This window comes from Triturus cristatus, chromosome 10 (assembly GCF_964204655.1).
Source record: "Triturus cristatus chromosome 10, aTriCri1.1, whole genome shotgun sequence".
Classification (NCBI taxonomy): domain Eukaryota; kingdom Metazoa; phylum Chordata; class Amphibia; order Caudata; family Salamandridae; genus Triturus; species Triturus cristatus.
This window is the reverse complement of record NC_140593.1, coordinates 955,113,653-955,141,507: the sequence shown is the minus strand read 5'-3', so window position 1 is coordinate 955,141,507 and position 27,855 is coordinate 955,113,653.

Genomic DNA, 27,855 nt, shown 5'->3' with positions numbered 1-27,855 from the left:
GAATATATTGAGTGACCAGCAGAGGCAGTGTGCAGAAGAGAATTTCCGTGCATTACTGAGACCAAAAAAAAAAAAAAAACTTGTTCATCAGCCTTTCATCTGCAGAATATATTGAATGACCAGCAGGCAGTGTTGCAGAAGAGAACGACTCTGCGTTCCTGAGACCAAAAATAAAAAACACCTCGTTCCTCAGCCTTTCATCTGCAGAATATATTGAGTGACCAGCAGAGGCAGTGTTGCAGAAGAGAATGACTCTGCGTTCCTGAGACGAAATAAAAAAAAACTCCATCAGAGGCAGTGTGCAGAAGAGAATTTCCGTGCATTACTGAGACCAAAAAAAAAAAAAAAACTTGTTCATCAGCCTTTCATCTGCAGAATATATTGAATGACCAGCAGGCAGTGTTGCAGAAGAGAATGACTGCGTTCCTGAGACCAAAAAAAAAAAACTCCATCAGCATTCTTTACTCCGTTTTCCATTTATATGGTAAGTCAAACTCTGATTTACTCAGTTTGCTTGTCATTAAAAGAAGTTCATCGCATCTGACGGTTTTCAGTACCTTTTAGTAGGGTCTTCAGTATAAATTGAATTTGTGAAGACTGTAGCAATGTGTATGACGCTATGATTGTCATGATAGTTTATCAAACACTTTGAATGTCTACAAGGCTAAGAAAACTTTCTTTTGAGACTTGTGCTAGCAGTATTTCCTCTGGGGAAATTACTTTCTTTGAGGCTGGAATGAGTTTTCTTAAGTTACAGCGATTGACTTAGTTTCACATGTAGGGAAGCTCATTTAACGTGGTTCCCTGCACTTTGCATGTTACTCTGGTACAAGAGATGTATTTCTGTTTAGGATACCTTGTGTTCTTGTAACTCCAGCCAACTTTCAAAAGGAGCCCAATGCTTTCAGTGGTGCAAAGGACGTTGCCATTACACCTCCTACTACTTGCCTTGCAGTGTTTATTTTAGATAGATATATTGAGCGTAATTGCTGAGGTCTCATCCTCCTTCGTAATCGTCCCCCTGGTCGCTTTGTCAAGTGGTGCCCTAACACGATAAAGCTACAGGAGGATGTCATCTGACATGAGGGACAATCAATTGCCTAGCATACAATGGAATATATTTATCATGGTATTGAAATGGGTAGCAGGCCAGACAGGATGCCCAACTGAAGATTAACATTCTGAGATGAAAGAAACTAGGGCATTATTTGAGGCTCCTACATTTGTTTGAAGGTGTGATCGATCCCAATATTCTTGAGTTCTCTATAGGTTAGCTGATAGGGATGTGCAAAAACGAAGATGTTAGAATCTGTTATTCATAGTTTTTATTATTCCCACTAACCGTAGCATAAACCTTCCTACCTCAACTTATCAGATAACTTATTTGCTAGTGGTGTACCATAACCTAAAAGATTTTCAGTGAGAAGGGTATGCTGTCACTCGACTGGCCATGAGATCTTTTTATCTACGTCCTAATATAGGTGCTAGAGTTGTCTCGAGAGGGGTAGCAAATAAGACCTAGGATTGAGAGTATGCTAGGTGGAAAATAAAATTGAGTTTAGAATTCTTAATGATCTGTGGATTTTCACAATATTACAGACTCCATAGTATTAATTATCAATGCTTTATAAAGATCTGTTTTTTGTTGTTACATTACTTTGGAAATATTCAAGTTCTAAAAATTGACTAACAGTGGACTTTTCCATCTGCAGAATATATAGAATGACCAGCAGAGGCAGTGTGCAGAAGCAAGTTTCCATGTGCTGCTGAGACCAAAAAAAAACAAAAGAACCTCGTTCCTCAGCCTTTCATCTGCAGAATATATTGAATGACCAGCAGGCAGTGTTGCAGAAGAGAATGACTCTGCGTTCCTGAGACCAAAAAAAAAAAAAACCTCGTTCCTCAGCCTTTCATCTGCAGAATATATTGAGTGACCAGCAGAGGCAGTGGCAGAAGAGAATTTTCCTTCGTTGCTGAGACCAAAAACAAAACAAAAAAAACCTTGTTACTCAGCCTTTCATCTGCACACTATATTGTGACCAGCAGAGGCAGTGGGCAGAAGAGAATTTCCCTTCGTTGCTGAGACCAAAAAACCTCGTTCCTCAGCCTTTCATCTGCAGAATATATTGAGTGACCTGCAGAGGCAGTTTGCAGACGAGAATTTCCCTGCATTGTTGAGACCAAAAAAAAAAAAAAAGAACCTCGTTCCTCAGCCTTTCATCTAAAGAATATATTGAGGCAGTTTGCAGAAGAGTATTTCCCTGCGTTGCTGAGACCCAAAAAAAAAAACATCGTTCCTCAGCCTTTCATCTGCAGAATATATTGAGTGACCAGCAGAGGCAGTGTGCAGAAGAGAATTTCCGTGCATTACTGAGACCAAAAAAACAAATAAAACTTGTTCATCAGCCTTTCATCTGCAGAATATATTGAATGACCAGCAGGCAGTGTTGCAGAAGAGAACGACTCTGCGTTCCTGAGACCAAAAAAAAAACCACCTCGTTCCTCAGCCTTTCATCTGCAGAATATATTGAGTGACCAGCAGAGGCAGTGTTGCAGAAGAGAATGACTCTGCGTTCCTGAGACGAAATAAAAAAAAACTCCATCAGAGGCAGTGTGCAGAAGAGAATTTCCGTGCATTACTGAGACCAAAAAAAAACAAAAAACTTGTTCATCAGCCTTTCATCTGCAGAATATATTGAATGACCAGCAGGCAGTGTTGCAGAAGAGAATGACTGCTTTCCTGAGACCAAAAAAAAAAAAACTCCATCAGCATTCTTTACTCCGTTTTCCATTTATATGGTAAGTCAAACTCTGATTTACTCAGTTTGCTTGTCATTAAAAGAAGTTCATCGCATCTGACGGTTTTCAGTACCTTTTAGTAGGGTCTTCAGTATAAATTGAATTTGTGAAGACTGTAGCAATGTGTATGACGCTATGATTGTCATGATAGTTTATCAAACACTTTGAATGTCTACAAGGCTAAGAAAACTTTCTTTTGAGACTTGTGCTAGCAGTATTTCCTCTGGGGAAATTACTTTCTTTGAGGCTGGAATGAGTTTTCTTAAGTTACAGCGATTGACTTAGTTTCACATGTAGGGAAGCTCATTTAACGTGGTTCCCTGCACTTTGCATGTTACTCTGGTACAAGAGATGTATTTCTGTTTAGGATACCTTGTGTTCTTGTAACTCCAGCCAACTTTCAAAAGGAGCCCAATGCTTTCAGTGGTGCAAAGGACGTTGCCATTACACCTCCTACTACTTGCCTTGCAGTGTTTATTTTAGATAGATATATTGAGCGTAATTGCTGAGGTCTCATCCTCCTTCGTAATCGTCCCCCTGGTCGCTTTGTCAAGTGGTGCCCTAACACGATAAAGCTACAGGAGGATGTCATCTGACATGAGGGACAATCAATTGCCTAGCATACAATGGAATATATTTATCATGGTATTGAAATGGGTAGCAGGCCAGACAGGATGCCCAACTGAAGATTAACATTCTGAGATGAAAGAAACTAGGGCATTATTTGAGGCTCCTACATTTGTTTGAAGGTGTGATCGATCCCAATATTCTTGAGTTCTCTATAGGTTAGCTGATAGGGATGTGCAAAAACGAAGATGTTAGAATCTGTTATTCATAGTTTTTATTATTCCCACTAACCGTAGCATAAACCTTCCTACCTCAACTTATCAGATAACTTATTTGCTAGTGGTGTACCATAACCTAAAAGATTTTCAGTGAGAAGGGTATGCTGTCACTCGACTGGCCATGAGATCTTTTTATCTACGTCCTAATATAGGTGCTAGAGTTGTCTCGAGAGGGGTAGCAAATAAGACCTAGGATTGAGAGTATGCTAGGTGGAAAATAAAATTGAGTTTAGAATTCTTAATGATCTGTGGATTTTCACAATCTTACAGACTCCATAGTATTAATTATCAATGCTTTATAAAGATCTGTTTTTTGTTGTTACATTACTTTGGAAATATTCAAGTTCTAAAAATTGACTAACAGTGGACTTTTCCATCTGCAGAATATATAAAATGACCAGCAGAGGCAGTGTGCAGAAGCAAGTTTCCATGTGCTGCTGAGACCAAAAAAAAACAAAAGAACCTCGTTCCTCAGCCTTTCATCTGCAGAATATATTGAGTGACCAGCAGAGGCAGTGTGCAGAAGAGAATTTCCCTGCATTGTTGAGACCAAAAAAAAAAGAAAGAACCTCGTTCCTCAGCCTTTCATCTGCAGAATATATTGAGGCAGTTTGCAGAAGAGAATTTTCCCTGCGTTGCTGAGACCCAAAAAAAAAAACCTCGTTCCTCAGCCTTTCATCTGCAGAATATATTGAGTGACCAGCAGAGGCAGTGTGCAGAAGAGAATTTCCGTGCATTACTGAGACCAAAAAAAAAAAAAAAAACTTGTTCATCAGCCTTTCATCTGCAGAATATATTGAATGACCAGCAGGCAGTGTTGCAGAAGAGAATGACTCTGCGTTCCTGAGACCAAAAAAAAAAAAAACCTCGTTCCTCAGCCTTTCATCTGCAGAATATATTGAGTGACCAGCAGAGGCAGTGTGCAGAAGAGAATTTTCCTTCGTTGCTGAGACCAAAAACAAAACAAAAAAAACCTTGTTACTCAGCCTTTCATCTGCACACTATATTGTGACCAGCAGAGGCAGTGGGCAGAAGAGAATTTCCCTTCGTTGCTGAGACCAAAAAACCTCGTTCCTCAGCCTTTCATCTGCAGAATATATTTAGTGACCTGCAGAGGCAGTTTGCAGACGAGAATTTCCCTGCATTGTTGAGACCAAAAAAAAAAAAAAAGAACCTCGTTCCTCAGCCTTTCATCTAAAGAATATATTGAGGCAGTTTGCAGAAGAGAATTTCCCTGCGTTGCTGAGACCCAAAAAAAAAAACCTCGTTCCTCAGCCTTTCATCTGCAGAATATATTGAGTGACCAGCAGAGGCAGTGTGCAGAAGAGAATTTCCGTGCATTACTGAGACCAAAAAAAAAAAAAAAACTTGTTCATCAGCCTTTCATCTGCAGAATATATTGAATGACCAGCAGGCAGTGTTGCAGAAGAGAACGACTCTGCGTTCCTGAGACCAAAAAAAAAAAACACCTCGTTCCTCAGCCTTTCATCTGCAGAATATATTGAGTGACCAGCAGAGGCAGTGTTGCAGAAGAGAATGACTCTGCGTTCCTGAGACGAAATAAAAAAAAACTCCATCAGAGGCAGTGTGCAGAAGAGATATTCCGTGCATTACTGAGACCAAAAAAAAAAAAGAAACTTGTTCATCAGCCTTTCATCTGCAGAATATATTGAATGACCAGCAGGCAGTGTTGCAGAAGAGAATGACTGCGTTCCTGAGACCAAAAAAAAAAAAACTCCATCAGCATTCTTTACTCCGTTTTCAATTTATATGGTAAGTCAAACTCTGATTTACTCAGTTTGCTTGTCATTAAAAGAAGTTCATCGCATCTGACGGTTTTCAGTACCTTTTAGAAGGGTCTTCAGTATAAATTGAATTTGTGAAGACTGTAGCAATGTGTATGACGCTATGATTGTCATGATAGTTTATCAAACACTTTGAATGTCTACAAGGCTAAGAAAACTTTATTTTGAGACTTGTGCTAGCAGTATTTCCTCTGGGGAAATTACTTTCTTTGAGGCTGGAATGAGTTTTCTTAAGTTACAGCGATTGACTTAGTTTCACATGTAGGGAAGCTCATTTAACGTGGTTCCCTGCACTTTGCATGTTACTCTGGTACAAGAGATGTATTTCTGTTTAGGATACCTTGTGTTCTTGTAACTCCAGCCAACTTTCAAAAGGAGCCCAATGCTTTCAGTGGTGCAAAGGACGTTGCCATTCCACCTCCTACTACTTGCCTTGCAGTGTTTATTTTAGATAGATATATTGAGCGTAATTGCTGAGGTCTCATCCTCCTTCGTAATCGTCCCCCTGGTCGCTTTGTCAAGTGGTGCCCTAACACGATAAAGCTACAGGAGGATGTCATCTGACATGAGGGACAATCAATTGCCTAGCATACAATGGAATATATTTATCATGGTATTGAAATGGGTAGCAGGCCAGACAGGATGCCCAACTGAAGATTAACATTCTGAGATGAAAGAAACTAGGGCATTATTTGAGGCTCCTACATTTGTTTGAAGGTGTGATCGATCCCAATATTCTTGAGTTCTCTATAGGTTAGCTGATAGGGATGTGCAAAAACGAAGATGTTAGAATCTGTTATTCATAGTTTTTATTATTCCCACTAACCGTAGCATAAACCTTCCTACCTCCACTTATCAGATAACTTATTTGCTAGTGGTGTACCATAACCTAAAAGATTTTCAGTGAGAAGGGTATGCTGTCACTCGACTGGCCATGAGATCTTTTTATCTACGTCCTAATATAGGTGCTAGAGTTGTCTCGAGAGGGGTAGCAAATAAGACCTAGGATTGAGAGTATGCTAGGTGGAAAATAAAATTGAGTTTAGAATTCTTAATGATCTGTGGATTTTCACAATATTACAGACTCCATAGTATTAATTATCAATGCTTTATAAAGATCTGTTTTTTGTTGTTACATTACTTTGGAAATATTCAAGTTCTAAAAATTGACTAACAGTGGACTTTTCCATCTGCAGAATATATAGAATGACCAGCAGAGGCAGTGTGCAGAAGCAAGTTTCAATGTGCTGCTGAGACCAAAAAAAAACAAAAGAACCTCGTTCCTCAGCCTTTCATCTGCAGAATATATTGAGTGACCAGCAGAGGCAGTGTGCAGAAGAGAATTTCCCTGCATTGTTGAGACCAAAAAAAAAAAAAGAACCTCGTTCCTCAGCCTTTCATCTGCAGAATATATTGAGGCAGTTTGCAGAAGAGAATTTCCCTGCGTTGCTGAGACCCAAAAAAAAAAACCTCGTTCCTCAGCCTTTCATCTGCAGAATATATTGAGTGACCAGCAGAGGCAGTGTGCAGAAGAGAATTTCCGTGCATTACTGAGACCAAAAAAAAAAAAAAAACGTGTTCATCAGCCTTTCATCTGCAGAATATATTGAATGACCAGCAGGCAGTGTTGCAGAAGAGAACGACTCTGCGTTCCTGAGACCAAAAATAAAAAACACCTCGTTCCTCAGCCTTTCATCTGCAGAATATATTGAGTGACCAGCAGAGGCAGTGTGCAGAAGAGAATTTTCCTTCGTTGCTGAGACCAAAAACAAAACAAAAAAAACCTTGTTACTCAGCCTTTCATCTGCACACTATATTGTGACCAGCAGAGGCAGTGGGCAGAAGAGAATTTCCCTTCGTTGCTGAGACCAAAAAACCTCGTTCCTCAGCCTTTCATCTGCAGAATATATTGAGTGACCAGCAGAGGCAGTGTGCAGAAGAGAATTTCCGTGCATTACTGAGACCAAAAAAAAAAAAAAACTTGTTCATCAGCCTTTCATCTGCAGAATATATTGAATGACCAGCAGGCAGTGTTGCAGAAGAGAATGACTCTGCGTTCCTGAGACCAAAAAAAAAAAAAACCTCGTTCCTCAGCCTTTCATCTGCAGAATATATTGAGTGACCAGCAGAGGCAGTGTTGCAGAAGAGAATGACTCTGCGTTCCTGAGACGAAATAAAAAAAAACTCCATCAGAGGCAGTGTGCAGAAGAGAATTTCCGTGCATTACTGAGACCAAAAAAAAAAAAAAAACTTGTTCATCAGCCTTTCATCTGCAGAATATATTGAATGACCAGCAGGCAGTGTTGCAGAAGAGAATGACTGCGTTCCTGAGACCAAAAAAAAAAAAACTCCATCAGCATTCTTTACTCCGTTTTCAATTTATATGGTAAGTCAAACTCTGATTTACTCAGTTTGCTTGTCATTAAAAGAAGTTCATCGCATCTGACGGTTTTCAGTACCTTTTAGTAGGGTCTTCAGTATAAATTGAATTTGTGAAGACTGTAGCAATGTGTATGACGCTATGATTGTCATGATAGTTTATCAAACACTTTGAATGTCTACAAGGCTAAGAAAACTTTCTTTTGAGACTTGTGCTAGCAGTATTTCCTCTGGGGAAATTACTTTCTTTGAGGCTGGAATGAGTTTTCTTAAGTTACAGCGATTGACTTAGTTTCACATGTAGGGAAGCTCATTTAACGTGGTTCCCTGCACTTTGCATGTTACTCTGGTACAAGAGATGTATTTCTGTTTAGGATACCTTGTGTTCTTGTAACTCCAGCCAACTTTCAAAAGGAGCCCAATGCTTTCAGTGGTGCAAAGGACGTTGCCATTACACCTCCTACTAATTGCCTTGCAGTGTTTATTTTAGATAGATATATTGAGCGTAATTGCTGAGGTCTCATCCTCCTTCGTAATCGTCCCCCTGGTCGCTTTGTCAAGTGGTGCCCTAACACGATAAAGCTACAGGAGGATGTCATCTGACATGAGGGACAATCAATTGCCTAGCATACAATGGAATATATTTATCATGGTATTGAAATGGGTAGCAGGCCAGACAGGATGCCCAACTGAAGATTAACATTCTGAGATGAAAGAAACTAGGGCATTATTTGAGGCTCCTACATTTGTTTGAAGGTGTGATCGATCCCAATATTCTTGAGTTCTCTATAGGTTAGCTGATAGGGATGTGCAAAAACGAAGATGTTAGAATCTGTTATTCATAGTTTTTATTATTCCCACTAACCGTAGCATAAACCTTCCTACCTCAACTTATCAGATAACTTATTTGCTAGTGGTGTACCATAACCTAAAAGATTTTCAGTGAGAAGGGTATGCTGTCACTCGACTGGCCATGAGATCTTTTTATCTACGTCCTAATATAGGTGCTAGAGTTGTCTCGAGAGGGGTAGCAAATAAGACCTAGGATTGAGAGTATGCTAGGTGGAAAATAAAATTGAGTTTAGAATTCTTAATGATCTGTGGATTTTCACAATATTACAGACTCCATAGTATTAATTATCAATGCTTTATAAAGATCTGTTTTTTGTTGTTACATTACTTTGGAAATATTCAAGTTCTAAAAATTGACTAACAGTGGACTTTTCCATCTGCAGAATATATAGAATGACCAGCAGAGGCAGTGTGCAGAAGCAAGTTTCCATGTGCTGCTGAGACCAAAAAAAAACAAAAGAACCTCGTTCCTCAGCCTTTCATCTGCAGAATATATTGAATGACCAGCAGGCAGTGTTGCAGAAGAGAATGACTCTGCGTTCCTGAGACCAAAAAAAAAAAAAACCTCGTTCCTCAGCCTTTCATCTGCAGAATATATTGAGTGACCAGCAGAGGCAGTGTGCAGAAGAGAATTTTCCTTCGTTGCTGAGACCAAAAACAAAACAAAAAAAACCTTGTTACTCAGCCTTTCATCTGCACACTATATTGTGACCAGCAGAGGCAGTGGGCAGAAGAGAATTTCCCTTCGTTGCTGAGACCAAAAAACCTCGTTCCTCAGCCTTTCATCTGCAGAATATATTTAGTGACCTGCAGAGGCAGTTTGCAGACGAGAATTTCCCTGCATTGTTGAGACCAAAAAAAAAAAAAAAGAACCTCGTTCCTCAGCCTTTCATCTAAAGAATATATTGAGGCAGTTTGCAGAAGAGAATTTCCCTGCGTTGCTGAGACCCAAAAAAAAAAACCTCGTTCCTCAGCCTTTCATCTGCAGAATATATTGAGTGACCAGCAGAGGCAGTGTGCAGAAGAGAATTTCCGTGCATTACTGAGACCAAAAAAAAAAAAAAAACTTGTTCATCAGCCTTTCATCTGCAGAATATATTGAATGACCAGCAGGCAGTGTTGCAGAAGAGAACGACTCTGCGTTCCTGAGACCAAAAAAAAAAAACACCTCGTTCCTCAGCCTTTCATCTGCAGAATATATTGAGTGACCAGCAGAGGCAGTGTTGCAGAAGAGAATGACTCTGCGTTCCTGAGACGAAATAAAAAAAAACTCCATCAGAGGCAGTGTGCAGAAGAGATATTCCGTGCATTACTGAGACCAAAAAAAAAAAAGAAACTTGTTCATCAGCCTTTCATCTGCAGAATATATTGAATGACCAGCAGGCAGTGTTGCAGAAGAGAATGACTGCGTTCCTGAGACCAAAAAAAAAAAAACTCCATCAGCATTCTTTACTCCGTTTTCAATTTATATGGTAAGTCAAACTCTGATTTACTCAGTTTGCTTGTCATTAAAAGAAGTTCATCGCATCTGACGGTTTTCAGTACCTTTTAGAAGGGTCTTCAGTATAAATTGAATTTGTGAAGACTGTAGCAATGTGTATGACGCTATGATTGTCATGATAGTTTATCAAACACTTTGAATGTCTACAAGGCTAAGAAAACTTTATTTTGAGACTTGTGCTAGCAGTATTTCCTCTGGGGAAATTACTTTCTTTGAGGCTGGAATGAGTTTTCTTAAGTTACAGCGATTGACTTAGTTTCACATGTAGGGAAGCTCATTTAACGTGGTTCCCTGCACTTTGCATGTTACTCTGGTACAAGAGATGTATTTCTGTTTAGGATACCTTGTGTTCTTGTAACTCCAGCCAACTTTCAAAAGGAGCCCAATGCTTTCAGTGGTGCAAAGGACGTTGCCATTCCACCTCCTACTACTTGCCTTGCAGTGTTTATTTTAGATAGATATATTGAGCGTAATTGCTGAGGTCTCATCCTCCTTCGTAATCGTCCCCCTGGTCGCTTTGTCAAGTGGTGCCCTAACACGATAAAGCTACAGGAGGATGTCATCTGACATGAGGGACAATCAATTGCCTAGCATACAATGGAATATATTTATCATGGTATTGAAATGGGTAGCAGGCCAGACAGGATGCCCAACTGAAGATTAACATTCTGAGATGAAAGAAACTAGGGCATTATTTGAGGCTCCTACATTTGTTTGAAGGTGTGATCGATCCCAATATTCTTGAGTTCTCTATAGGTTAGCTGATAGGGATGTGCAAAAACGAAGATGTTAGAATCTGTTATTCATAGTTTTTATTATTCCCACTAACCGTAGCATAAACCTTCCTACCTCCACTTATCAGATAACTTATTTGCTAGTGGTGTACCATAACCTAAAAGATTTTCAGTGAGAAGGGTATGCTGTCACTCGACTGGCCATGAGATCTTTTTATCTACGTCCTAATATAGGTGCTAGAGTTGTCTCGAGAGGGGTAGCAAATAAGACCTAGGATTGAGAGTATGCTAGGTGGAAAATAAAATTGAGTTTAGAATTCTTAATGATCTGTGGATTTTCACAATATTACAGACTCCATAGTATTAATTATCAATGCTTTATAAAGATCTGTTTTTTGTTGTTACATTACTTTGGAAATATTCAAGTTCTAAAAATTGACTAACAGTGGACTTTTCCATCTGCAGAATATATAGAATGACCAGCAGAGGCAGTGTGCAGAAGCAAGTTTCAATGTGCTGCTGAGACCAAAAAAAAACAAAAGAACCTCGTTCCTCAGCCTTTCATCTGCAGAATATATTGAGTGACCAGCAGAGGCAGTGTGCAGAAGAGAATTTCCCTGCATTGTTGAGACCAAAAAAAAAAAAAGAACCTCGTTCCTCAGCCTTTCATCTGCAGAATATATTGAGGCAGTTTGCAGAAGAGAATTTCCCTGCGTTGCTGAGACCCAAAAAAAAAAACCTCGTTCCTCAGCCTTTCATCTGCAGAATATATTGAGTGACCAGCAGAGGCAGTGTGCAGAAAAGAATTTCCGTGCATTACTGAGACCAAAAAAAAAAAAAAAACGTGTTCATCAGCCTTTCATCTGCAGAATATATTGAATGACCAGCAGGCAGTGTTGCAGAAGAGAACGACTCTGCGTTCCTGAGACCAAAAATAAAAAACACCTCGTTCCTCAGCCTTTCATCTGCAGAATATATTGAGTGACCAGCAGAGGCAGTGTGCAGAAGAGAATTTTCCTTCGTTGCTGAGACCAAAAACAAAACAAAAAAAACCTTGTTACTCAGCCTTTCATCTGCACACTATATTGTGACCAGCAGAGGCAGTGGGCAGAAGAGAATTTCCCTTCGTTGCTGAGACCAAAAAACCTCGTTCCTCAGCCTTTCATCTGCAGAATATATTGAGTGACCAGCAGAGGCAGTGTGCAGAAGAGAATTTCCGTGCATTACTGAGACCAAAAAAAAAAAAAAACTTGTTCATCAGCCTTTCATCTGCAGAATATATTGAATGACCAGCAGGCAGTGTTGCAGAAGAGAATGACTGCGTTCCTGAGACCAAAAAAAAAAAAAACCTCGTTCCTCAGCCTTTCATCTGCAGAATATATTGAGTGACCAGCAGAGGCAGTGTTGCAGAAGAGAATGACTCTGCGTTCCTGAGACGAAATAAAAAAAAACTCCATCAGAGGCAGTGTGCAGAAGAGAATTTCCGTGCATTACTGAGACCAAAAAAAAAAAAAAAACTTGTTCATCAGCCTTTCATCTGCAGAATATATTGAATGACCAGCAGGCAGTGTTGCAGAAGAGAATGACTGCGTTCCTGAGACCAAAAAAAAAAAAACTCCATCAGCATTCTTTACTCCGTTTTCAATTTATATGGTAAGTCAAACTCTGATTTACTCAGTTTGCTTGTCATTAAAAGAAGTTCATCGCATCTGACGGTTTTCAGTACCTTTTAGTAGGGTCTTCAGTATAAATTGAATTTGTGAAGACTGTAGCAATGTGTATGACGCTATGATTGTCATGATAGTTTATCAAACACTTTGAATGTCTACAAGGCTAAGAAAACTTTCTTTTGAGACTTGTGCTAGCAGTATTTCCTCTGGGGAAATTACTTTCTTTGAGGCTGGAATGAGTTTTCTTAAGTTACAGCGATTGACTTAGTTTCACATGTAGGGAAGCTCATTTAACGTGGTTCCCTGCACTTTGCATGTTACTCTGGTACAAGAGATGTATTTCTGTTTAGGATACCTTGTGTTCTTGTAACTCCAGCCAACTTTCAAAAGGAGCCCAATGCTTTCAGTGGTGCAAAGGACGTTGCCATTACACCTCCTACTAATTGCCTTGCAGTGTTTATTTTAGATAGATATATTGAGCGTAATTGCTGAGGTCTCATCCTCCTTCGTAATCGTCCCCCTGGTCGCTTTGTCAAGTGGTGCCCTAACACGATAAAGCTACAGGAGGATGTCATCTGACATGAGGGACAATCAATTGCCTAGCATACAATGGAATATATTTATCATGGTATTGAAATGGGTAGCAGGCCAGACAGGATGCCCAACTGAAGATTAACATTCTGAGATGAAAGAAACTAGGGCATTATTTGAGGCTCCTACATTTGTTTGAAGGTGTGATCGATCCCAATATTCTTGAGTTCTCTATAGGTTAGCTGATAGGGATGTGCAAAAACGAAGATGTTAGAATCTGTTATTCATAGTTTTTATTATTCCCACTAACCGTAGCATAAACCTTCCTACCTCAACTTATCAGATAACTTATTTGCTAGTGGTGTACCATAACCTAAAAGATTTTCAGTGAGAAGGGTATGCTGTCACTCGACTGGCCATGAGATCTTTTTATCTACGTCCTAATATAGGTGCTAGAGTTGTCTCGAGAGGGGTAGCAAATAAGACCTAGGATTGAGAGTATGCTAGGTGGAAAATAAAATTGAGTTTAGAATTCTTAATGATCTGTGGATTTTCACAATATTACAGACTCCATAGTATTAATTATCAATGCTTTATAAAGATCTGTTTTTTGTTGTTACATTACTTTGGAAATATTCAAGTTCTAAAAATTGACTAACAGTGGACTTTTCCATCTGCAAAATATATAGAATGACCAGCAGAGGCAGTGTGCAGAAGCAAGTTTCCATGTGCTGCTGAGACCAAAAAAAAAACAAAAGAACCTCGTTCCTCAGCCTTTCATCTGCAGAATATATTGAGTGACCAGCAGAGGCAGTGTGCAGAAGAGAATTTCCCTGCCTTGTTGAGACCAAAAAAAAAAAAAGAACCTCGTTCCTCAGCCTTTCATCTGCAGTATATATTGAGGCAGTTTGCAGAAGAGAATTTTCCCTGCGTTGCTGAGACCCAAAAAAAAAAACCTCGTTCCTCAGCCTTTCATCTGCAGAATATATTGAGTGACCAGCAGAGGCAGTGTGCAGAAGAGAATTTTCCTTCGTTGCTGAGACCAAAAACAAAACAAAAAAAACCTTGTTACTCAGCCTTTCATCTGCACACTATATTGTGACCAGCAGAGGCAGTGGGCAGAAGAGAATTTCCCTTCGTTGCTGAGACCAAAAAACCTCGTTCCTCAGCCTTTCATCTGCAGAATATATTGAGTGACCTGCAGAGGCAGTTTGCAGACGAGAATTTCCCTGCATTGTTGAGACCAAAAAAAAAAAAAAAGAACCTCGTTCCTCGACCTTTCATCTAAAGAATATATTGAGGCAGTTTGCAGAAGAGTATTTCCCTGCGTTGCTGAGACCCAAAAAAAAAAACCTCGTTCCTCAGCCTTTCATCTGCAGAATATATTGAGTGACCAGCAGAGGCAGTGTGCAGAAGAGAATTTCCGTGCATTACTGAGACCAAAAAAAAAAAAAAAAACTTGTTCATCAGCCTTTCATCTGCAGAATATATTGAATGACCAGCAGGCAGTGTTGCAGAAGAGAATGACTCTGCGTTCCTGAGACCAAAAAAAAAAAAAACCTCGTTCCTCAGCCTTTCATCTGCAGAATATATTGGGTGACCAGCAGAGGCAGTGTGCAGAAGAGAATTTTCCTTCGTTGCTGAGACCAAAAACAAAACAAAAAAAACCTTGTTACTCAGCCTTTCATCTGCACACTATATTGTGACCAGCAGAGGCAGTGGGCAGAAGAGAATTTCCCTTCGTTGCTGAGACCAAAAAACCTCGTTCCTCAGCCTTTCATCTGCAGAATATATTGAGTGACCAGCAGAGGCAGTGTGCAGAAGAGAATTTCCGTGCATTACTGAGACCAAAAAAAAAAAAAAAACTTGTTCATCAGCCTTTCATCTGCAGAATATATTGAATGACCAGCAGGCAGTGTTGCAGAAGAGAACGACTCTGCGTTCCTGAGACCAAAAAAAAAAAACACCTCGTTCCTCAGCCTTTCATCTGCAGAATATATTGAGTGACCAGCAGAGGCAGTGTTGCAGAAGAGAATGACTCTGCGTTCCTGAGACGAAATAAAAAAAAACTCCATCAGAGGCAGTGTGCAGAAGAGAATTTCCGTGCATTACTGAGACCAAAAAAAAAAAAGAAACTTGTTCATCAGCCTTTCATCTGCAGAATATATTGAATGACCAGCAGGCAGTGTTGCAGAAGAGAATGACTGCGTTCCTGAGACCAAAAAAAAAAAAACTCCATCAGCATTCTTTACTCCGTTTTCAATTTATATGGTAAGTCAAACTCTGATTTACTCAGTTTGCTTGTCATTAAAAGAAGTTCATCGCATCTGACGGTTTTCAGTACCTTTTAGTAGGGTCTTCAGTATAAATTGAATTTGTGAAGACTGTAGCAATGTGTATGACGCTATGATTGTCATGATAGTTTATCAAACACTTTGAATGTCTACAAGGCTAAGAAAACTTTCTTTTGAGACTTGTGCTAGCAGTATTTCCTCTGGGGAAATTACTTTCTTTGAGGCTGGAATGAGTTTTCTTAAGTTAGAGCGATTGACTTAGTTTCACATGTAGGGAAGCTCATTTAACGTGGTTCCCTGCACTTTGCATGTTACTCTGGTACAAGAGATGTATTTCTGTTTAGGATACCTTGTGTTCTTGTAACTCCAGCCAACTTTCAAAAGGAGCCCAATGCTTTCAGTGGTGCAAAGGACGTTGCCATTACACCTCCTACTACTTGCCTTGCAGTGTTTATTTTAGATAGATATATTGAGCGTAATTGCTGAGGTCTCATCCTCCTTCGTAATCGTCCCCCTGGTCGCTTTGTCAAGTGATGCCCTAACACGATAAAGCTACAGGAGGATGTCATCTGACATGAGGGACAATCAATTGCCTAGCATACAATGGAATATATTTATCATGGTATTGAAATGGGTAGCAGGCCAGACAGGATGCCCAACTGAAGATTAACATTCTGAGATGAAAGAAACTAGGGCATTATTTGAGGCTCCTACATTTGTTTGAAGGTGTGATCGATCCCAATATTCTTGAGTTCTCTATAGGTTAGCTGATAGGGATGTGCAAAAACGAAGATGTTAGAATCTGTTATTCATAGTTTTTATTATTCCCACTAACCGTAGCATAAACCTTCCTACCTCAACTTATCAGATAACTTATTTGCTAGTGGTGTACCATAACCTAAAAGATTTTCAGTGAGAAGGGTATGCTGTCACTCGACTGGCCATGAGATCTTTTTATCTACGTCCTAATATAGGTGCTAGAGTTGTCTCGAGAGGGGTAGCAAATAAGACCTAGGATTGAGAGTATGCTAGGTGGAAAATAAAATTGAGTTTAGAATTCTTAATGATCTGTGGATTTTCACAATATTACAGACTCCATAGTATTAATTATCAATGCTTTATAAAGATCTGTTTTTTGTTGTTACATTACTTTGGAAATATTCAAGTTCTAAAAATTGACTAACAGTGGACTTTTCCATCTGCAGAATATATAGAATGACCAGCAGAGGCAGTGTGCAGAAGCAAGTTTCCATGTGCTGCTGAGACCAAAAAAAAAACAAAAGAACCTCGTTCCTCAGCCTTTCATCTGCAGAATATATTGAGTGACCAGCAGAGGCAGTGTGCAGAAGAGAATTTCCCTGCATTGTTGAGACCAAAAAAAAAAAAAGAACCTCGTTCCTCAGCCTTTCATCTGCAGAATATATTGAGGCAGTTTGCAGAAGAGAATTTTCCCTGCGTTGCTGAGACCCAAAAAAAAAAACCTCGTTCCTCAGCCTTTCATCTGCAGAATATATTGAGTGACCAGCAGAGGCAGTGTGCAGAAGAGAATTTTCCTTCGTTGCTGAGACCAAAAACAAAACAAAAAAAACCTTGTTACTCAGCCTTTCATCTGCACACTATATTGTGACCAGCAGAGGCAGTGGGCAGAAGAGAATTTCCCTTCGTTGCTGAGACCAAAAAACCTCGTTCCTCAGCCTTTCATCTGCAGAATATATTGAGTGACCTGCAGAGGCAGTTTGCAGACGAGAATTTCCCTGCATTGTTGAGACCAAAAAAAAAAAAAAAGAACCTCGTTCCTCAGCCTTTCATCTAAAGAATATATTGAGGCAGTTTGCAGAAGAGAATTTCCCTGCGTTGCTGAGACCCAAAAAAAAAAACCTCGTTCCTCAGCCTTTCATCTGCAGAATATATTGAGTGACCAGCAGAGGCAGTGTGCAGAAGAGAATTTCCGTGCATTACTGAGACCAAAAAAAAAAAAAAAACTTGTTCATCAGCCTTTCATCTGCAGAATATATTGAATGACCAGCAGGCAGTGTTGCAGAAGAGAACGACTCTGCGTTCCTGAGACCAAAAATAAAAAACACCTCGTTCCTCAGCCTTTCATCTGCAGAATATATTGAGTGACCAGCAGAGGCAGTGTTGCAGAAGAGAATGACTCTGCGTTCCTGAGACGAAATAAAAAAAAACTCCATCAGAGGCAGTGTGCAGAAGAGAATTTCCGTGCATTACTGAGACCAAAAAAAAAAAAAAAACTTGTTCATCAGCCTTTCATCTGCAGAATATATTGAATGACCAGCAGGCAGTGTTGCAGAAGAGAATGACTGCGTTCCTGAGACCAAAAAAAAAAAACTCCATCAGCATTCTTTACTCCGTTTTCCATTTATATGGTAAGTCAAACTCTGATTTACTCAGTTTGCTTGTCATTAAAAGAAGTTCATCGCATCTGACGGTTTTCAGTACCTTTTAGTAGGGTCTTCAGTATAAATTGAATTTGTGAAGACTGTAGCAATGTGTATGACGCTATGATTGTCATGATAGTTTATCAAACACTTTGAATGTCTACAAGGCTAAGAAAACTTTCTTTTGAGACTTGTGCTAGCAGTATTTCCTCTGGGGAAATTACTTTCTTTGAGGCTGGAATGAGTTTTCTTAAGTTACAGCGATTGACTTAGTTTCACATGTAGGGAAGCTCATTTAACGTGGTTCCCTGCACTTTGCATGTTGCTCTGGTACAAGAGATGTATTTCTGTTTAGGATACCTTGTGTTCTTGTAACTCCAGCCAACTTTCAAAAGGAGCCCAATGCTTTCAGTGGTGCAAAGGACGTTGCCATTACACCTCCTACTACTTGCCTTGCAGTGTTTATTTTAGATAGATATATTGAGCGTAATTGCTGAGGTCTCATCCTCCTTCGTAATCGTCCCCCTGGTCGCTTTGTCAAGTGGTGCCCTAACACGATAAAGCTACAGGAGGATGTCATCTGACATGAGGGACAATCAATTGCCTAGCATACAATGGAATATATTTATCATGGTATTGAAATGGGTAGCAGGCCAGACAGGATGCCCAACTGAAGATTAACATTCTGAGATGAAAGAAACTAGGGCATTATTTGAGGCTCCTACATTTGTTTGAAGGTGTGATCGATCCCAATATTCTTGAGTTCTCTATAGGTTAGCTGATAGGGATGTGCAAAAACGAAGATGTTAGAATCTGTTATTCATAGTTTTTATTATTCCCACTAACCGTAGCATAAACCTTCCTACCTCAACTTATCAGATAACTTATTTGCTAGTGGTGTACCATAACCTAAAAGATTTTCAGTGAGAAGGGTATGCTGTCACTCGACTGGCCATGAGATCTTTTTATCTACGTCCTAATATAGGTGCTAGAGTTGTCTCGAGAGGGGTAGCAAATAAGACCTAGGATTGAGAGTATGCTAGGTGGAAAATAAAATTGAGTTTAGAATTCTTAATGATCTGTGGATTTTCACAATCTTACAGACTCCATAGTATTAATTATCAATGCTTTATAAAGATCTGTTTTTTGTTGTTACATTACTTTGGAAATATTCAAGCTCTAAAAATTGACTAACAGTGGACTTTTCCATCTGCAGAATATATAGAATGACCAGCAGAGGCAGTGTGCAGAAGCAAGTTTCCATGTGCTGCTGAGACCAAAAAAAAAACAAAAGAACCTCGTTCCTCAGCCTTTCATCTGCAGAATATATTGAGTGACCAGCAGAGGCAGTGTGCATAAGAGAATTTCCCTGCATTGTTGAGACCAAAAAAAAAAAAAGAACCTCGTTCCTCAGCCTTTCATCTGCAGAATATATTGAGGCAGTTTGCAGAAGAGAATTTTCCCTGCGTTGCTGAGACCCAAAAAAAAAAACCTCGTTCCTCAGCCTTTCATCTGCAGAATATATTGAGTGACCAGCAGAGGCAGTGTGCAGAAGAGAATTTTCCTTCGTTGCTGAGACCAAAAACAAAACAAAAAAAACCTTGTTACTCAGCCTTTCATCTGCACACTATATTGTGACCAGCAGAGGCAGTGGGCAGAAGAGAATTTCCCTTCGTTGCTGAGACCAAAAAACCTCGTTCCTCAGCCTTTCATCTAAAGAATATATTGAGGCAGTTTGCAGAAGAGAATTTCCCTGCGTTGCTGAGACCCAAAAAAAAAAACCTCGTTCCTCAGCCTTTCATCTGCAGAATATATTGAGTGACCAGCAGAGGCAGTGTGCAGAAGAGAATTTCCGTGCATTACTGAGACCAAAAAAAAAAAAAAAACTTGTTCATCAGCCTTTCATCTGCAGAATATATTGAATGACCAGCAGGCAGTGTTGCAGAAGAGAACGACTCTGCGTTCCTGAGACCAAAAAAAAAAAACACCTCGTTCCTCAGCCTTTCATCTGCAGAATATATTGAGTGACCAGCAGAGGCAGTGTTGCAGAAGAGAATGACTCTGCGTTCCTGAGACGAAATAAAAAAAAACTCCATCAGAGGCAGTGTGCAGAAGAGAATTTCCGTGCATTACTGAGACCAAAAAAAAACAAAAAACTTGTTCATCAGCCTTTCATCTGCAGAATATATTGAATGACCAGCAGGCAGTGTTGCAGAAGAGAATGACTGCGTTCCTGAGACCAAAAAAAAAAAAACTCCATCAGCATTCTTTACTCCGTTTTCAATTTATATGGTAAGTCAAACTCTGATTTACTCAGTTTGCTTGTCATTAAAAGAAGTTCATCGCATCTGACGGTTTTCAGTACCTTTTAGAAGGGTCTTCAGTATAAATTGAATTTGTGAAGACTGTAGCAATGTGTATGACGCTATGATTGTCATGATAGTTTATCAAACACTTTGAATGTCTACAAGGCTAAGAAAACTTTATTTTGAGACTTGTGCTAGCAGTATTTCCTCTGGGGAAATTACTTTCTTTGAGGCTGGAATGAGTTTTCTTAAGTTACAGCGATTGACTTAGTTTCACATGTAGGGAAGCTCATTTAACGTGGTTCCCTGCACTTTGCATGTTACTCTGGTACAAGAGATGTATTTCTGTTTAGGATACCTTGTGTTCTTGTAACTCCAGCCAACTTTCAAAAGGAGCCCAATGCTTTCAGTGGTGCAAAGGACGTTGCCATTCCACCTCCTACTACTTGCCTTGCAGTGTTTATTTTAGATAGATATATTGAGCGTAATTGCTGAGGTCTCATCCTCCTTCGTAATCGTCCCCCTGGTCGCTTTGTCAAGTGGTGCCCTAACACGATAAAGCTACAGGAGGATGTCATCTGACATGAGGGACAATCAATTGCCTAGCATACAATGGAATATATTTATCATGGTATTGAAATGGGTAGCAGGCCAGACAGGATGCCCAACTGAAGATTAACATTCTGAGATGAAAGAAACTAGGGCATTATTTGAGGCTCCTACATTTGTTTGAAGGTGTGATCGATCCCAATATTCTTGAGTTCTCTATAGGTTAGCTGATAGGGATGTGCAAAAACGAAGATGTTAGAATCTGTTATTCATAGTTTTTATTATTCCCACTAACCGTAGCATAAACCTTCCTACCTCCACTTATCAGATAACTTATTTGCTAGTGGTGTACCATAACCTAAAAGATTTTCAGTGAGAAGGGTATGCTGTCACTCGACTGGCCATGAGATCTTTTTATCTACGTCCTAATATAGGTGCTAGAGTTGTCTCGAGAGGGGTAGCAAATAAGACCTAGGATTGAGAGTATGCTAGGTGGAAAATAAAATTGAGTTTAGAATTCTTAATGATCTGTGGATTTTCACAATATTACAGACTCCATAGTATTAATTATCAATGCTTTATAAAGATCTGTTTTTTGTTGTTACATTACTTTGGAAATATTCAAGTTCTAAAAATTGACTAACAGTGGACTTTTCCATCTGCAGAATATATAGAATGACCAGCAGAGGCAGTGTGCAGAAGCAAGTTTCAATGTGCTGCTGAGACCAAAAAAAAACAAAAGAACCTCGTTCCTCAGCCTTTCATCTGCAGAATATATTGAGTGACCAGCAGAGGCAGTGTGCAGAAGAGAATTTCCCTGCATTGTTGAGACCAAAAAAAAAAAAAGAACCTCGTTCCTCAGCCTTTCATCTGCAGAATATATTGAGGCAGTTTGCAGAAGAGAATTTCCCTGCGTTGCTGAGACCCAAAAAAAAAAACCTCGTTCCTCAGCCTTTCATCTGCAGAATATATTGAGTGACCAGCAGAGGCAGTGTGCAGAAGAGAATTTCCGTGCATTACTGAGACCAAAAAAAAAAAAAAAACTTGTTCATCAGCCTTTCATCTGCAGAATATATTGAATGACCAGCAGGCAGTGTTGCAGAAGAGAACGACTCTGCGTTCCTGAGACCAAAAATAAAAAACACCTCGTTCCTCAGCCTTTCATCTGCAGAATATATTGAGTGACCAGCAGAGGCAGTGTGCAGAAGAGAATTTTCCTTCGTTGCTGAGACCAAAAACAAAACAAAAAAAACCTTGTTACTCAGCCTTTCATCTGCACACTATATTGTGACCAGCAGAGGCAGTGGGCAGAAGAGAATTTCCCTTCGTTGCTGAGACCAAAAAACCTCGTTCCTCAGCCTTTCATCTGCAGAATATATTGAGTGACCAGCAGAGGCAGTGTGCAGAAGAGAATTTCCGTGCATTACTGAGACCAAAAAAAAAAAAAAACTTGTTCATCAGCCTTTCATCTGCAGAATATATTGAATGACCAGCAGGCAGTGTTGCAGAAGAGAATGACTCTGCGTTCCTGAGACCAAAAAAAAAAAAAACCTCGTTCCTCAGCCTTTCATCTGCAGAATATATTGAGTGACCAGCAGAGGCAGTGTTGCAGAAGAGAATGACTCTGCGTTCCTGAGACGAAATAAAAAAAAACTCCATCAGAGGCAGTGTGCAGAAGAGAATTTCCGTGCATTACTGAGACCAAAAAAAAAAAAAAAACTTGTTCATCAGCCTTTCATCTGCAGAATATATTGAATGACCAGCAGGCAGTGTTGCAGAAGAGAATGACTGCGTTCCTGAGACCAAAAAAAAAAAAACTCCATCAGCATTCTTTACTCCGTTTTCAATTTATATGGTAAGTCAAACTCTGATTTACTCAGTTTGCTTGTCATTAAAAGAAGTTCATCGCATCTGACGGTTTTCAGTACCTTTTAGTAGGGTCTTCAGTATAAATTGAATTTGTGAAGACTGTAGCAATGTGTATGACGCTATGATTGTCATGATAGTTTATCAAACACTTTGAATGTCTACAAGGCTAAGAAAACTTTCTTTTGAGACTTGTGCTAGCAGTATTTCCTCTGGGGAAATTACTTTCTTTGAGGCTGGAATGAGTTTTCTTAAGTTACAGCGATTGACTTAGTTTCACATGTAGGGAAGCTCATTTAACGTGGTTCCCTGCACTTTGCATGTTACTCTGGTACAAGAGATGTATTTCTGTTTAGGATACCTTGTGTTCTTGTAACTCCAGCCAACTTTCAAAAGGAGCCCAATGCTTTCAGTGGTGCAAAGGACGTTGCCATTACACCTCCTACTAATTGCCTTGCAGTGTTTATTTTAGATAGATATATTGAGCGTAATTGCTGAGGTCTCATCCTCCTTCGTAATCGTCCCCCTGGTCGCTTTGTCAAGTGGTGCCCTAACACGATAAAGCTACAGGAGGATGTCATCTGACATGAGGGACAATCAATTGCCTAGCATACAATGGAATATATTTATCATGGTATTGAAATGGGTAGCAGGCCAGACAGGATGCCCAACTGAAGATTAACATTCTGAGATGAAAGAAACTAGGGCATTATTTGAGGCTCCTACATTTGTTTGAAGGTGTGATCGATCCCAATATTCTTGAGTTCTCTATAGGTTAGCTGATAGGGATGTGCAAAAACGAAGATGTTAGAATCTGTTATTCATAGTTTTTATTATTCCCACTAACCGTAGCATAAACCTTCCTACCTCAACTTATCAGATAACTTATTTGCTAGTGGTGTACCATAACCTAAAAGATTTTCAGTGAGAAGGGTATGCTGTCACTCGACTGGCCATGAGATCTTTTTATCTACGTCCTAATATAGGTGCTAGAGTTGTCTCGAGAGGGGTAGCAAATAAGACCTAGGATTGAGAGTATGCTAGGTGGAAAATAAAATTGAGTTTAGAATTCTTAATGATCTGTGGATTTTCACAATATTACAGACTCCATAGTATTAATTATCAATGCTTTATAAAGATCTGTTTTTTGTTGTTACATTACTTTGGAAATATTCAAGTTCTAAAAATTGACTAACAGTGGACTTTTCCATCTGCAGAATATATAGAATGACCAGCAGAGGCAGTGTGCAGAAGCAAGTTTCCATGTGCTGCTGAGACCAAAAAAAAAACAAAAGAACCTCGTTCCTCAGCCTTTCATCTGCAGAATATATTGAGTGACCAGCAGAGGCAGTGTGCAGAAGAGAATTTCCCTGCCTTGTTGAGACCAAAAAAAAAAAAAGAACCTCGTTCCTCAGCCTTTCATCTGCAGTATATATTGAGGCAGTGTGCAGAAGAGAATTTTCCTTCGTTGCTGAGACCAAAAACAAAACAAAAAAAACCTTGTTACTCAGCCTTTCATCTGCACACTATATTGTGACCAGCAGAGGCAGTGGGCAGAAGAGAATTTCCCTTCGTTGCTGAGACCAAAAAACCTCGTTCCTCAGCCTTTCATCTGCAGAATATATTGAGTGACCTGCAGAGGCAGTTTGCAGACGAGAATTTCCCTGCATTGTTGAGACCAAAAAAAAAAAAAAAGAACCTCGTTCCTCAGCCTTTCATCTAAAGAATATATTGAGGCAGTTTGCAGAAGAGTATTTCCCTGCGTTGCTGAGACCCAAAAAAAAAAACCTCGTTCCTCAGCCTTTCATCTGCAGAATATATTGAGTGACCAGCAGAGGCAGTGTGCAGAAGAGAATTTCCGTGCATTACTGAGACCAAAAAAAAAAAAAAAACTTGTTCATCAGCCTTTCATCTGCAGAATATATTGAATGACCAGCAGGCAGTGTTGCAGAAGAGAATGACTCTGCGTTCCTGAGACAAAAAAAAAAAAAACCTCGTTCCTCAGCCTTTCATCTGCAGAATATATTGAGTGACCAGCAGAGGCAGTGTGCAGAAGAGAATTTTCCTTCGTTGCTGAGACCAAAAACAAAACAAAAAAAACCTTGTTACTCAGCCTTTCATCTGCACACTATATTGTGACCAGCAGAGGCAGTGGGCAGAAGAGAATTTCCCTTCGTTGCTGAGACCAAAAAACCTCGGTCCTCAGCCTTTCATCTGCAGAATATATTGAGTGACCAGCAGAGGCAGTGTGCAGAAGAGAATTTCCGTGCATTACTGAGACCAAAAAAAAAAAAAAAACTTGTTCATCAGCCTTTCATCTGCAGAATATATTGAATGACCAGCAGGCAGTGTTGCAGAAGAGAACGACTCTGCGTTCCTGAGACCAAAAAAAAAAAAAACCTCGTTCCTCAGCCTTTCATCTGCAGAATATATTGAGTGACCAGCAGAGGCAGTGTTGCAGAAGAGAATGACTCTGCGTTCCTGAGACGAAATAAAAAAAAACTCCATCAGAGGCAGTGTGCAGAAGAGAATTTCCGTGCATTACTGAGACCAAAAAAAAAAAAAAAACTTGTTCATCAGCCTTTCATCTGCAGAATATATTGAATGACCAGCAGGCAGTGTTGCAGAAGAGAATGACTGCGTTCCTGAGACCAAAAAAAAAAAAACTCCATCAGCATTCTTTACTCCGTTTTCAATTTATATGGTAAGTCAAACTCTGATTTACTCAGTTTGCTTGTCATTAAAAGAAGTTCATCGCATCTGACGGTTTTCAGTACCTTTTAGTAGGGTCTTCAGTATAAATTGAATTTGTGAAGACTGTAGCAATGTGTATGACGCTATGATTGTCATGATAGTTTAGCAAACACTTTGAATGTCTACAAGGCTAAGAAAACTTTCTTTTGAGACTTGTGCTAGCAGTATTTCCTCTGGGGAAATTACTTTCTTTGAGGCTGGAATGAGTTTTCTTAAGTTACAGCGATTGACTTAGTTTCACATGTAGGGAAGCTCATTTAACGTGGTTCCCTGCACTTTGCATGTTACTCTGGTACAAGAGATGTATTTCTGTTTAGGATACCTTGTGTTCTTGTAACTCCAGCCAACTTTCAAAAGGAGCCCAATGCTTTCAGTGGTGCAAAGGACGTTGCCATTACACCTCCTACTAATTGCCTTGCAGTGTTTATTTTAGATAGATATATTGAGCGTAATTGCTGAGGTCTCATCCTCCTTCGTAATCGTCCCCCTGGTCGCTTTGTCAAGTGGTGCCCTAACACGATAAAGCTACAGGAGGATGTCATCTGACATGAGGGACAATCAATTGCCTAGCATACAATGGAATATATTTATCATGGTATTGAAATGGGTAGCAGGCCAGACAGGATGCCCAACTGAAGATTAACATTCTGAGATGAAAGAAACTAGGGCATTATTTGAGGCTCCTACATTTGTTTGAAGGTGTGATCGATCCCAATATTCTTGAGTTCTCTATAGGTTAGCTGATAGGGATGTGCAAAAACGAAGATGTTAGAATCTGTTATTCATAGTTTTTATTATTCCCACTAACCGTAGCATAAACCTTCCTACCTCAACTTATCAGATAACTTATTTGCTAGTGGTGTACCATAACCTAAAAGATTTTCAGTGAGAAGGGTATGCTGTCACTCGACTGGCCATGAGATCTTTTTATCTACGTCCTAATATAGGTGCTAGAGTTGTCTCGAGAGGGGTAGCAAATAAGACCTAGGATTGAGAGTATGCTAGGTGGAAAATAAAATTGAGTTTAGAATTCTTAATGATCTGTGGATTTTCACAATATTACAGACTCCATAGTATTAATTATCAATGCTTTATAAAGATCTGTTTTTTGTTGTTACATTACTTTGGAAATATTCAAGTTCTAAAAATTGACTAACAGTGGACTTTTCCATCTGCAGAATATATAGAATGACCAGCAGAGGCAGTGTGCAGAAGCAAGTTTCCATGTGCTGCTGAGACCAAAAAAAAAACAAAAGAACCTCGTTCCTCAGCCTTTCATCTGCAGAATATATTGAGTGACCAGCAGAGGCAGTGTGCAGAAGAGAATTTCCCTGCATTGTTGAGACCAAAAAAAAAAAAAGAACCTCGTTCCTCAGCCTTTCATCTGCAGAATATATTGAGGCAGTTTGCAGAAGAGAATTTTCCCTGCGTTGCTGAGACCCAAAAAAAAAAACCTCGTTCCTCAGCCTTTCATCTGCAGAATATATTGAGTGACCAGCAGAGGCAGTGTGCAGAAGAGAATTTTCCTTCGTTGCTGAGACCAAAAACAAAACAAAAAAAACCTTGTTACTCAGCCTTTCATCTGCACACTATATTGTGACCAGCAGAGGCAGTGGGCAGAAGAGAATTTCCCTTCGTTGCTGAGACCAAAAAACCTCGTTCCTCAGCCTTTCATCTGCAGAATATATTGAGTGACCTGCAGAGGCAGTTTGCAGACGAGAATTTCCCTGCATTGTTGAGACCAAAAAAAAAAAAAAAGAACCTCGTTCCTCAGCCTTTCATCTAAAGAATATATTGAGGCAGTTTGCAGAAGAGTATTTCCCTGCGTTGCTGAGACCCAAAAAAAAAACCTCGTTCCTCAGCCTTTCATCTGCAGAATATATTGAGTGACCAGCAGAGGCAGTGTGCAGAAGAGAATTTCCGTGCATTACTGAGACCAAAAAAAAAAAAAAAAACTTGTTCATCAGCCTTTCATCTGCAGAATATATTGAATGACCAGCAGGCAGTGTTGCAGAAGAGAATGACTCTGCGTTCCTGAGACCAAAAAAAAAAAAAACCTCTTTCCTCAGCCTTTCATCTGCAGAATATATTGAGTGACCAGCAGAGGCAGTGTGCAGAAGAGAATTTTCCTTCGTTGCTGAGACCAAAAACAAAACAAAAAAAACCTTGTTACTCAGCCTTTCATCTGCACACTATATTGTGACCAGCAGAGGCAGTGGGCAGAAGAGAATTTCCCTTCGTTGCTGAGACCAAAAAACCTCGTTCCTCAGCCTTTCATCTGCAGAATATATTGAGTGACCAGCAGAGGCAGTGTGCAGAAGAGAATTTCCGTGCATTACTGAGACCAAAAAAAAAAAAAAACTTGTTCATCAGCCTTTCATCTGCAGAATATATTGAATGACCAGCAGGCAGTGTTGCAGAAGAGAACGACTCTGCGTTCCTGAGACCAAAAATAAAAAACACCTCGTTCCTCAGCCTTTCATCTGCAGAATATATTGAGTGACCAGCAGAGGCAGTGTGCAGAAGAGAATTTTCCTTCGTTGCTGAGACCAAAAACAAAACAAAAAAAAC